Genomic DNA, 14,122 nt, shown 5'->3' with positions numbered 1-14,122 from the left:
AATTTACTTTTATCTTAAACAAAATTTATTTTCTTAAAAAAATATAAGTCTGAATTTTACTTCTTAATATTTTGGAAGAAATAGTGTACACTGATTATATTGTGATAATTTGCTCATCTAAAAAAACATAGATATAGTCATGTTTCTTCCAAAATCTATTTATTAGTATACAATAAATCAGTATTTATTAAGAAGTTAGGAACAATAAAATAGCTTTGTATTTCTTTGAAAAATATGTTTAATGTGTTATAGTATTTTAATTTATTGAGTACCTATGCTTTTATGAAAGAAATCTTTCGGGTTGCAATTTTTTAAAAAATATGTTCAAAATATTTCGGAAAATTAATATGATATTTGTCTTCTAAACTATACATTTTTAATTTTAGTATTAATGCAAGACTACAAGCTTATATATTATTTGATTTATTTTATCTAAAAAAATTCAGTAAATATTTATACATTATCTAGTCTAGTTTCAATCATATTTAAAAAAAATTCAGTTTTATAAAAAATTCAACAAATTATCTAATTTAGTACTTTTAACGTTATTAAAATAACAATATAAAAATTAGGTATAAATATGGTAATTTATATTTTATTCTAAAAATATAATAAATATAATTAAATTTATTATAAATATTTCAAAGTTAGTAAGATTTTAATTTTAACCTTTAATATAAACTATAATAAATATTTAGTACGATCCTTATATTTATATTTGGGCACATATTTTTTTTCTTATAATCTTAATGGAGTTAATTGTAGTATTTGTTCTTAATCAATATTAAACAATAAAAAGACTCTTTATTAGATATAAATTTGCAAATGGCAGCAGAAACATCTTATCTAAAGGTTGTTAATAAATTTTACTTCAAATTAGTATTTTAAAGTATCATAGTTTTCTTTGATAAATTCATATTTTTCTATTTATATTTATCATTCAGATGTACAGAAATTATTATCTTCAGAAGTATTAACAATACTACTTTTTATTTTTAAGGTTTAAAATACTTTTTCAAATCTGTTCTTAGTCCTTTAAAATATTGCTATTCATATCAGTTATTTTTTTAATGTACTCAGTACAAAATTGATTTAAGTTTTCAACCATTTTTAATTCTTAGACTTATTAATTTAGATGGTTTATTTGTCACAAAATATTTGGTTATTACGCAAACTTACATACCTATAAAGAATTCAGCTCTTTAAATCCATGTCACTTAAGTAGAATAAAGATTTATAATTTCTTCACGGAGCTTTTAAGTATTGTCCTTATAAAATAACAACTTTCATAGCTATACCAAAAAAAAATTTATTAGGAATATGTAAATTAAAACTCTTGAGACTAAACTTAGTTTCAAATTAATTTGTGTTTGCAGAAAGCTTAAAAAATTCTTAATGCTTTAACTATCACAGAGCTTGTAAACATAGGCCTTATAAAATTAGGCACTTTTACAGTTTGCGCAATATTAATTTAAAAATATGGGTTATTTATGGCATTTCGGCAATAACAATGTATTTTCTATTTCAGTATTTTGATATTCTCTTTCAATATAAATTACATAAAGATAATTTTTTTAAATAAAAATGTTTTTAAAGCTGGTTAGTTTTTGATGGTTTTTGAAATGATAAACAAATATACATATATGCTTCACTACATATATGAACAATAAATGTAAATAGTTAGACACATATTTGAATATTGAATAGTTTAAAAATATACAAATATGTAGATTGGAGTATTTAGATGCAGCAGTGTATCCAATATATATTGAGAGCTATTTCATTACTTGATTGCGAACACGAAGACTTCTTTTAAATACAAATCATTAGCAATCAATAACTTTACCTTTTGTACATTCTAACAGAGAATGATGAAACTTAAGATTTCATACCTTACAACAACAAAAAACATAGCAAACTTAGCCCGAGTAGTCTTAGTCGCTGACTATTGACTTGAAAGACCCGGGTTCAAATCCCATATAATTATAATGTTTTTTTTTTAATTTTTATGTGTCCGGAAGATGTAAATTTATTAATATAATATAATTATAATTGCAATCGATTGTCACAGATTAGGATTACCTAGATTTTCATAATCTCACGGATGAATTTAGTGATGATTAATTAAAATTGAGCTAGGTCGTACATATTAGTTATTTAAAATTCTCTACTAAAAAGCTTCTTTGCTTATAAATAATTAAAAAAAAAATATATTTGCGATTATATTAAATTGCTATAACATCTTCAGACATATCATAAATACTTTTGGTTATTGTATCGCTGGAAAATAAAATAGTGGTAATTTTTTACACGCGTGTCACTCAAAGTATACATTTTATAAGAATAAAAATTAAATTCTTATCTATAGAATACATTTTAGCAGTACTGTGATTGCTTTTTGTGACCATTGTAAGCTATTACAATATTGCTCTAAGCAATCTACAAACCAAATTTCAGATTTGTGTGTACATTTCAATGTTTACTTATGTTTAATTTCTCACTATCGTAACTATTTTTTATACCCTTAAATATCTAAGCAACGAAGCTCGACAATAGCACAAAAAATTTTAGTTGTAATAAAAAAAATATTTTCTTAAGAATAGATTGTATAAAATATCTCTTAGCGTTAAAAAATACTAGTTCATTATCGGAATACACTTCCTAAATTAATCATTACATCCCTCTAAAGAAAAAAAGTTTTATTCTGTATTTTAAAACTAAATAAATAAAAGGAGGAGGAGGTGGTGCGTAACGGCCGGTTCTGTGTTAGTACTTGGGACACGATAAATTAGAAGCGGGCGGCTCGGCGCCCTACTGTGCTCGACTTCTTGCCACGTGATTAATTGTACACCCCGCATTTGCCAACATAAATAACTATAAAATTAAACAACGAAAAAAACACATACACACTCCCATAAGGTTTTCATCGACACAAAGAATTGGCCCTCGGCGACAAAAAGGGCGATCGGAGGCCGAGTTCGCTTTTGACCTTAGAAAACCTATACACAAACTCATAAACCATACCAATAAAAATATCACTGCAATAAACATGCACATGCACCAGAAAATGTTAAAATTGTTATAATTTGAACAGACACTAAGTGAAAAAAATTAAATGTAAATACGATTTATTAGGATTTATTTAATTTAATGAAAAATAATAAATATAGTTTATTATTAAATGTACATTATTATATAAAAAGGCTAATATATATTTAGTTAGGTGGTTTGTTTATTTAGAGATTATTTTAATAGTGAAAAATATGATATTAAACAGTAGATAAATATAGAAAATTATCTGTCTAATTGTAGAACTCACCTAAAGTAATGTACTATTATACATCAAGTCCCTTATACACCAATCTAATATCCATGTAATTTATTATTATTGCAGTGTAATTGTATAAAACTAGTTTTCATTATATTTACAGAGGCGGCGTGAGTAATTAACTACTATTAGATTAATTGAAATTGCAATAAAAACGACACCGAGCGAGAAGCGTTTAATAATTAAATTAATATAATAGTTACGAGCGTTTTATTAAAATACTAATAAAATTTTATAATGGTAATCGTTCAATCAGTTTTAATTACTAAAGTGCAATATTTCCTTTTACTAAAAATATGCTTAATCTTAGCTTCAAGTAATGCATATTTTTATTTCATTTTTAAATGAGACATGTGCAGTTAGTTATTAAATAAATCACGCGATGTCTGCGCTTTTGAAAGCTCGCGCAAACTTTGAGTTATTTATTTTTTATTTATTTATGGTAAATTGTAAAATTTCCCATGTATAAGTTTTATGTTAAGCAGTATGAGGTCGATTGAAATGTACGATAATGAAATCGTTTAATTAAACTTCAAGATAAAGGATCGAAAGTGTGTTTTTCTTTTCTGTTGTGCTAAGTAAACTTTGAGCATTTATAATTAATGTCTTTAACGCTGGAGTTATTAGTTATTATTATAATTTTTAATCATTTCTCAAAACAATAACGACGTGTAATTAATGCTTTGTACTTCTTGGCGATGTAAAATAAATAATGTATAAAACGACATCGTTATTTGATCGATGTTTAGTTTGAACAAATTAAGGAGCAAAAAATAAAATTGCTCATCTAATGATCTTGTCTAATTAAGTATTGTGAATAATTATTTTAATTAAATTAATCGTTCATGACTATCTATGCTTCGTTAACTCTAAAAGTACTGGATATACACAAAGGGCATTTAAATATTTAATATACGAGTTGTAAAAATAGTTTATTTTAATATCATGCAAATTAAAGCACGCCTTATTTTTATCATAATCGTAACTTTTTACACTTTATTCCATTTTTAATGGCGATTTTTTCACTGTGACACAAAATCACCGAAAACATCTAAAGCAACACACTAACTTTCATTATAAATTGTAGCCCATTTCTCTTGGCGGTAGTTAAAGTCGAATACGTGTGTGAATTATACAAATTTGTATTAAAATTATTACACTAGCTTTCGTATCGCTTTAAAGCGAAACGCGACCCGTAGAAATGTGTACTGGAAAATATTTTTTTACACCCACGCACAGTATCTTGATCGACATGAAAATTTTCAATTTCGTCCGCGTGAAAATAAAAATTACACACCCAGATTCTTGCGGAGATAGTGTCATTGTAGCTTTGAGATCTGACTTTGGTTCGTCTAATCGAGATCAAAAAAAAATAAAAATCTTAAAAAACACACCACAGCAATTAAATAAATCACATCGGTGGTTATTTTGCGACAAATTGTTAATTGTTATGACGCATTGAATTCGCGCGTTCGGCCGTGAGCGTGTTAAAAAGTTAATTATGTTTTTTTTATCAACAAAAATTCGCGCAATATAAATTACGACACATTCAATTATTCATTGAAAGCTGTAATTTTAGCGACGATAAAGCTGACCATGACTAAGCAATAAGCTTCAGAAAGAGCTTTTGAGCTTAGCTTTTAACCACAAGGTCTATTTTTAATGGTTAATGGATTCTTAACCTAATTAATTAGGTCTTAATAATCATTATTTTTTTAATCATGACTCTTATAAACCCACTTGAATTTTAGCATTGTATAATATGTGCATTTCAAATTAGGTTAAACAAAAGTTAATTACACTATACAATAAAACGAAACTTTAACTATACGTTATTTGAATATGTGTAAAGCAGATTGAAAAGTATTTGTTCATATTTGTAGTAATATAATATAAAAGTTTTAACTTCTAGTGTATATTTTAACTTTTAACTTCTAGTATCCCGCCCACTTGATTTTTAACTGTATTACTGCCAAATCATAAATTCGTACAAATTTAATTTTTTTGGTAAAAATTTAATTTGTACGAATATTTTTATTGTTTTACAACCGCTATTTTGGAGTTACGCCATAAAATTTGCCTGGTGGAGAATTTATATCTCGTTTTTTAAGTAAAACTCTCAATGTGTTTCTTTACGCTTTTTACTTATTCCTCATTAGTTTTCCTGGAGAAATCTTTTCCAAAATTTTGTTGCATTGAGAAGATGGTCCACTCTTCCTTTAGATATATTAAATAAATCTAAAAAAAATTATTGCATACTAAAATTTTTGCTTCATAGGTAACTATAGAACATTTAAAACTGTCCTTAGCACACTTCTATGTAAAACCATTAATTTGCAAGACTAAAAATTTTCTCGTAAATATGGAAATTAACTAACATAGCACGCTTCACAATTTTCTTTAAAATTATTTAATTTTGAGTGTACTTGTATCACTTTCAAAATCAACAACAAATTACTATCATATATCAAAATAAATTACTAGTAAAAAATTTACACTGGTATTTACAGATATGATTGTACTTTGATTAAAAATAGAAATTTTAAGAAATTTTTATTTTTTTTAATAAAATGAAATTGCCCTAATTAAAAATCACTGGCCTAAATGTTTTATCATTCTTTAAATTCTCTTATATTTTAATCACTATGAATAATATTATTTATATTATTAAATATTACAAATATAAAAACAGTATAAATATTAGAAGATATCCACAATAATATATAGTAGAGTACGCTCGGGATAAGGATGAGGGTTTGGTATTGTGTGCGTGTATATGTATATGAGAGGGAGAAGCGATGTAGCGTGTACTTCGTTGTCTCGCTTTCTTTTTTAAGGACAGTCGCTGATTCGTCAACGCTGGTATTCGTCATTAAAGTGCAGTGTGGCACAGAAGTTCGATCTTCTCTAGTGATTTATTTTAAATAATTTTGTGTTGATATTGGTTTAACCCAGATATGCCCACTGACCCATGGGTAGATCACTAAACTCGTGCCACTGTTTTTTATTTATAAATGAAATTTTAAGAGAACAAAATTTCTTGGGCATATCTGGGTTAATTGATATCAAGGCTTCAAATATACACTGTAAGTTATTCGTTCTCTTACCCGTGGATTAAAATATTTTAATTATTTTTCCATTAATCCGTACGTTGTTGGTTTTTTTACACTATTCTTTGTAAGGCTTAAAAAAGTTATTATTTATCGTTGCGCCAATGATAATTTTTTAATTTATTCAATGGATTCTAATGATTTAAAAGAGTCGTCGAGCCATTAAACAATCTGCGAATAATTTCTTTCCCCATTTTATATCTTTTTGATTTTGAAGAATAGCTAAAGACTTCGTTATTTTTTTGACTAGTGAAAGATTTTGAATTTTGCAAATATTTAATTAATGACATCAATGTCTGGTTTCTTCGATTATATAATATATTTTTAATTGTCCGTTGAAATTTCCAACTTAGCTCAGATGTATGTATGTTAAATAAACATATATTTTCTTTTAAAATAAAAAATAAATATTCTGAGCGAAATTGTTTTGAGCCACACAGTTCACGCACACAATAACAAACCAGAATTCTTATCCCGAGCGTACTCTTTTATAATATTATATTCATATACTATATTTTACATATATTAAGTAAATATGAAACGAGAAACAAGAATGCAGAATACTTTGTACTATTTTTTGTTTTGTGAAATTAATCTTATCTTATTTATTTACTGGCTTAAGGCAGCAACGCTTTGTAATTGCCGACATTACTCATATTTCCAAGATAATATAATGCAGCTGTGGACTCAATGACTGATATTGAATCATATCTTTATAATAAACAAATAATGTTTAAATACTTTATCATTGTGTTCTATTTTTAAGAATACAGAGATTTAGTTGCTGCAATACATTGCTTACAATAAAGCCCACAGTAACAAAAACTAAATGAATGTTTTCAGAAGCAAGAATAATTAAAATAACACTATGTAGTTATATAAAGCTTCAAATATTTAATTTTCTATTATATTTAAAACTATAACAAATATTTTTGATTAATTTAATTTTTAACATAAAAATATGTATCTTTTGATTTTTTTTGTACTGTTACAAATATATTTAAATATTCTATTATTTATTATTCGATATTCGAGTGGTTTAAAATAACAAATAATTTAAGTATGACTCGATTCAATTGTAGAAAGTAGCGAGAGCAATCTTTTGTCAAATATATTTTTGATCTGAATCTCAAGACGTCATAATTTTTAATACAAGCAAAAAAAATATAATTATTTTTATTTAATGTTTGATTTTATTATTTGATTAAAAGAACTTATGATTCATTTTAAGAACACATACCAAATCTAAGAACAACTGCCCTCGAATCAAACACATAATTAAAACCGGACGAACGTGTTGAATTAGTTACGAAAATGTGACGACGGGCCGTTCGTTATCTATAAAACAAATGTTGATTTTACATTAAACCACCGCAGCGGGTAACAAAAGAGGGAAAGGAAACAGCACAAAAAATATGATAATATTATAATACGCGAGACAGAGATGCAAAGGGTCGAGGTTCGATAATATTATTTACGAGTGGCAACCGCGGACCCTTGTCGGGAACAAATTATTGCGGCCCTGTACACATGTTCCCGGGCCAAAGTAACAGAAAACCCACGGAAATTAAATCCGCGGGTTCGCATTGAATAATTAAAAGGTCCCCGTCGTGAATTTGGAGGATGACCCTTTGGTCGGATTTATGATTTGAAGTCGGAGAGGAATTTGGCTTGGTGAGAATTGGCAGTAGCTGAAATTGATACGTGGATAAGAAATATTTTTAATTCTATTTTACTGGGACGCAGTGTACTAACATATTTAATGTGTACAATAGAAGTGCAACTCAAACTCTAATATCTTGATTTAAATATTATTTATGTACATAATCTTCCTTAAGTATAAATATATGATCCAAAGATGATTATTATTCTGATGAGCAAGTGCGATTTATTAAGCTTACAATAATGACTGTTTACTAACTATTTTGAATTCTAGAAGTAATAGGCCACAATGTCTGGTAAAAAATGGTTAATTAAAGGCCTGAGAGGATCGATTTTATCAGCTGTTTGTATCGACAGATAAGCCGCAATGGATCACGATTTTTTAATTGTAACTTGATCAAAATAAAATAGCTTTTCAGCAGCAACGATAACATAAAATGTGCAAAGCTTCTGCACATTTAAATGTTTTTTTAGTATGATACATTCATACGTGATATACACAAATCTAACTTATATGTATCTGAAATTTATTGTTATAAATCCATATTATTGGATTATATAAAATCGTTCATTGTCTGTATAATATAAATAATTTATAACTTATAAGATTGCATATACCATTCATTTTACGCGTGTGTAGGAATGATTTATTAAAAGTTCATTGATTTAAAGCGGTCCATTCGTATCGAGCGCTCAGTAATTACGGTCTCGCGGCAACGAACAGGTTTAAAACCTATGATTTTACCACTGAATATATTTATCTCAATACTCCGCGGATTGTTTTTTTCTCGACGACGACTCAATCTGAAATGAAAGTTTGAGAAGCACGAAATTGTTCATGGAATTCATTCATGAAAGTTTGTCGCGTGTGATTCGAGCCGAGTTCGTGACGGATGCATCGCCAATAAACGAGCCTTCCACGTGAAAGTGAAATTTAGCACGTAGAAACTGTTTCCAATTTTCGTTAAATTCCCAAATGGAACGTACGAGTGTGTCGAATTTAAAAATAGCTCACTTTCGCGTATATGTAATGTATGATTTAAAAAATACATGTATATATTGTATTGTATCTTTTTATTCTCAGAAAGTTATATATTGCTTAGATAGTGTTCCATTTTTATGCAAATTTAATAATTTAAACTTTGTAAGAAGTAATATGTTGACTACAGTAAAACAATGAAATGACCTGAATATATAATCGTCGGATAGAGCAATTGTGGTCGCTTAATAACACACCAATAAAATTCTTAGAAAAATGTGGTTACACGTTGTAAGGTGGAAACTCTTCTGTCTATTAATTTGGGTTTTTATTTTAAATTTATTACTATTATTTTATTAATAGCTAATTTTTACATCAAACAAATTTTAACTAAACATTAAAAACAGAAAATTAAAAAAGACTTTATTTTATTATTTATTTATTGCACGAAGGTGTTTTTTTTATTTCATTTAGGATTGTTCTAGGAATATTATTATATAAATTCACACCTCCGTACATAATTCCCCTAGTCGTACTCGTTTTCTTATACCTAACTATCCTTGAATTTTCTCTATTTCTAGTTTTAATTTATGTGCATCTTTATTTCTTATTAAATACTTATTAAAATACTCTGCTGAACATTTTATTTTCTAACTAATATATAAATACTGAAACATTTATTTTTAGTGCTTCTTAAACATTTAACCATTCCAATCTATCAATTAGTATCAACTAGTACATCTATTTTTATTTAAGACTACTCTCATTGCCCTATTTTGTAATTTTTATAACATCAATTAATCTATTTATTAAACATATCTAATATTGTCGCACAATAAGTAAAATGGGGCAATACGATACTATTGTAATTTTTTTTGTTTATACTTAACATATTTTTCATTTTGGATAATATACCTATTTTTCTACTATTTTTTTAATAAGTAATTACAATGTTCCTTAAAATTTAATTTTGTTTCTACAATTACTCCTAAATATTTTATATTATCAACTATTTCTATATTAGAGTTATCTATAACATATTTTTATAATAAATAAACATACATTTAGTTTTATTCTTATTTAGTTTAAGTACATTATTTTTTAACAATATTTAGTTCATTATTTAAATTATCTACAACTTCTTCAATATTATCACCAATGCAATATATTAATGTGTCGTCCGCAAACAGGTGTATCTTACTTTTTTATATTATTAACTATATCATTAATACATAATAAAAATAACAATGGTCCCAATTTAAACCCCTATGGTTCACTGTGAGGTATTAATTTCTCTTAAATAATTATTAAACAATCCTAAAACTATTTCACTTATACTGATATTCTTTAATTTCTTTAACATTAATATTCTGTCTATTTTTTCGAAAGCTCTCTTGAAATCAAAAAAAAACTGCATCAATGATTTTGTTTGTATCCTTGGCCAACAATTTGATATGTTTTTCTCTGAATCTCGATTGTTGTTCACATAAGATGTTTTGAGAAAATAAAATCCTTTAATTGTCTAATGACTTTTTTCTATACAAGGCAACATGTTAATTGTTTTAATTTCCACAACCCTTTTACTATATTTTATTTTAGGTATAGATATAATAGTAGCAATCTTCAAATCTTCAGGTAATACTCCTTTAGAGAGTGCTTTATTTACTAAATAATTTAGTTTATTTCCTATTATTTTATTAAGTTTCTGTAATTGAATTTACATCTAATTCATCAGTACTAGTACCTTTTTTAAATTTATATATTATGTTATGAATTTCTTCTAATAATACTGATTAAAATTTACTAAATTTTACATTAAATGCTTCATTATTATATTGTACTAAATTATTAAACTTATTTATTGAATTCACAATCCCTTCTATACTCTCAATGTAGGATGTATTTAATTTTTTTGCTATTATGTGAAGATCTTTATATATATATATATATATATATATATATATATATATATATATATATATATATATATATATATATATATATATATATATATATATATATATATATATATATATATATATATATATATATATTTTAATTGTATATATATATATATATATATATATATATATATATATATATATATATATATATATATATATATATATATATATATATACAATTTATTATTATAGTTTATAAAAATAGGCAAAGACATAAATGCACTTTCTTAATAAATATATTAAAAATTGCTTATTAATCTCTTATATTTGCTAGCAAAATGATAACTAAATATTGGATAAGTATAAATAGTATCTATATTTTTGAAGAAACAATTTGTTGGAATACTATTTCATGATTTGTAATTTTATTTAAATAATGTACTAAGCTTATTATTTTATATTAAGTAATAAGTAAAGTTTGCATTTTGTATAAAAAATATGTGAGGGTAACATAATTTTGAACATCATAAATGAATATTCATATTATATTTTTATTTTCACTGAAAAAGTACTAGTAAAGAATATTACTAGTATGTTATATTTAATTCTACACAATATTTTGTCGTTAGATTATTTTTTTATTTTTTAATGTTCATAGTAAACGATATGAATGTCCGATTTAAATCTAAATAAAAAGCTCATCTTCATAATGCTTGTCTTATAATGCAAACAGTGTATTTAATCGTTTATAATTTTGTACTCGTACGTGCGCCTTAAAACATAATCCAGACATCAAGACGCGATATAATGATAAGGCGATAAGCGGAGACTTTGATATAATTTAAGTTTGATTGTGCGAGAGCTTTCGGCATGAGAGAAGAGAGAGAGATGGAAAGCTCTTAGGGCCACAGGCGAAGCTCTAACGACGCTCACCATTAGCGTCTTCGGGGCTAACACTTAAAACAACATTTATTCGTAATGAGTGATTGTTATTGACAAATTACACATATTACTATGTGGCATCATACATAAGACGGACGCCGCTGGCCTTATATACTTTTATATGACAATTACACTGTGATAACCTTATTAATTTCGCCGGTGACAGGGTTGGACTTTTATCACTTTTATGATCTTAACATTTTTTTAATTCGTTGTAACGATTTATTATTCATTTAACAGTTACGCAAATTGTCAACGATTAGATAATCGCACTAATAGCGAATTTATGATAATTTAATAGGTATTAAGTAACAATTTAGCGTTGTTCGTTATTTATAGCGTGGATTTGCATCATTAGTGGCGTTAAATTGAAATGCACCTGTTTATAACGCAATGATTAAACATTGCAAAATTATATAAATGACAATATTATATAAACATAAACGTTCTATTATCCGTTATTGAATAATGTATGTATAATGAAATATATTGTTAAAAATAATTGCACTAAATTCCTAAATTTAAAATATTTCAGATTTTTTTATTTAACGCAAAAAAATTATATACCTATATTAAAATAAAAAATCTAAAATATTTGAGCTGCACCCATAATAAATTCGCACATGAATATTTTAATATAACATAAAATCTATATACACATAAAAATTAAATACGTTTAGTTGCTCCTATAAAAAAATTCTGCCTGGTATAGGTATAGTTGCTCCTGTAAAAAATCTCATAAGCCACATCAAGTATAACATAGCAAAAAGCTTTGGTAATTATTCATACGATAATCAACGACTTTAAGTCAAGGTTTCCTCATTTCAGGCAATTTGCAGAAACTTCAAAATTATTTTTTCATCTTTATTAACATATTATGTGTTTATAAAAGATTTAGAAAAGGAATTTTTAGATCTTAAATCCAGTTAAATTAAATGTAAAAAAAAGTTTTTTGCCCTTAAATTATCATATTTTCGAATGTTTAATAGTTTTTGATTTTAGAACGTAATTAAAATTGTTTAGAAGATAAAATAATTAAAACTTGAATATGATATTCTTAAAACCGTAAGTTGTTCAAAAAAATAATAAAGGTTCAATTTAAAATTTTCTCTTCCACATATGTTTGTGATTTATTATTTTCTTAAATTAATTTTGCTAATACTTTTAATTTATTAACGTCTTATTAGACGGTACTTTTAGTTCTATATACAGCCAATTAATTTTAATAAATTATTTGTCGGTATATACTACTAAAAGTAGTGAGATATGCATCTGAATTATAACAAAAAATATTTCGTCAATGAATAATTTATATTGATTTTTATACGAGATATTTTATTACTATTTAAATAATAAATTGTTTAACTAATCATATTTTAATTATTTACTATTAAATATTTTTATTATATTTTTTTCCAATAAAAATTTACTGACACATCAGCAACTCGATCGATTGCTTTACATTATTAAAACGTGCACGTAAAATTTTTCATCACCATTGCTTTATGCAACTTATGCTTAAGAAAGCCTGCTCAAATATTTTATAATACTTTTATAAGTTCGGACTTGTGACCCAGAATTTTGGAAACCACTGTACTATTTCGTTTATACGCCTCTGGTTTTCTTCATCTACTAGTCATATACTATACATTTACGCCCATGCTCAGATTTCGAATTAACAAACACATAAAATTGATTCGATTGTCATCCTCAAATGAAATACGACACACTGCAAATACCTCGACTAGCCATTCAATATTAAGAACCTCCATTTTATTCGCTCGCTCGCTCGTTTTATTTCATTCAATTTTATCGATTATTTATTATGGTACGCATTTTTTTATTTATTACACATTATATTACGAATCCAACAAAAGGTTATACAAATGAATCGAATAACGCCGAAACCCCCTGTTGTAAACGTGACGTCTCAACACTTGATTTACATTATTTCAATGCGCGCAGGAGAGGTGAATCTGGTTTGCACTAACCGAAGCTACTCGCCATGAGGTCAAAAAGCTGCCGGGGCTGAAAACGAAGAAGGTCCGGTAATTTTGATTCATGGCTGCAGAGGCAGCGGTGATATTATTAATTAACTCGAGCAAATGTTAACGCCGTAAATTAAATCAATGCGACCGTAAGAACGAAATCGAAAATAATGTATTATATTTCACCAGTAGCTTATATCTTAGATCAC

General features: G+C 26.2%; 1 protein-coding gene across 2 annotated transcripts in view; it reads left to right on the top strand.

Annotated features, from left to right (window-relative positions):
- ss (aryl hydrocarbon receptor spineless) overlaps positions 1-14,122 on the top strand; it is a 173,790-nt gene that overhangs the window by 140,015 nt on the left and 19,653 nt on the right. The gene's annotated exons all lie outside the window — the stretch shown is intronic.

The sequence above is a fragment of the Plectrocnemia conspersa genome, unplaced genomic scaffold, assembly GCF_051122295.1.
Source record: "Plectrocnemia conspersa isolate PC_06_02 unplaced genomic scaffold, ASM5112229v1 ptg000003l, whole genome shotgun sequence".
Lineage (NCBI taxonomy): Eukaryota > Metazoa > Arthropoda > Insecta > Trichoptera > Polycentropodidae > Plectrocnemia > Plectrocnemia conspersa.
This window is presented reverse-complemented; position numbering and strand designations above follow the sequence as displayed.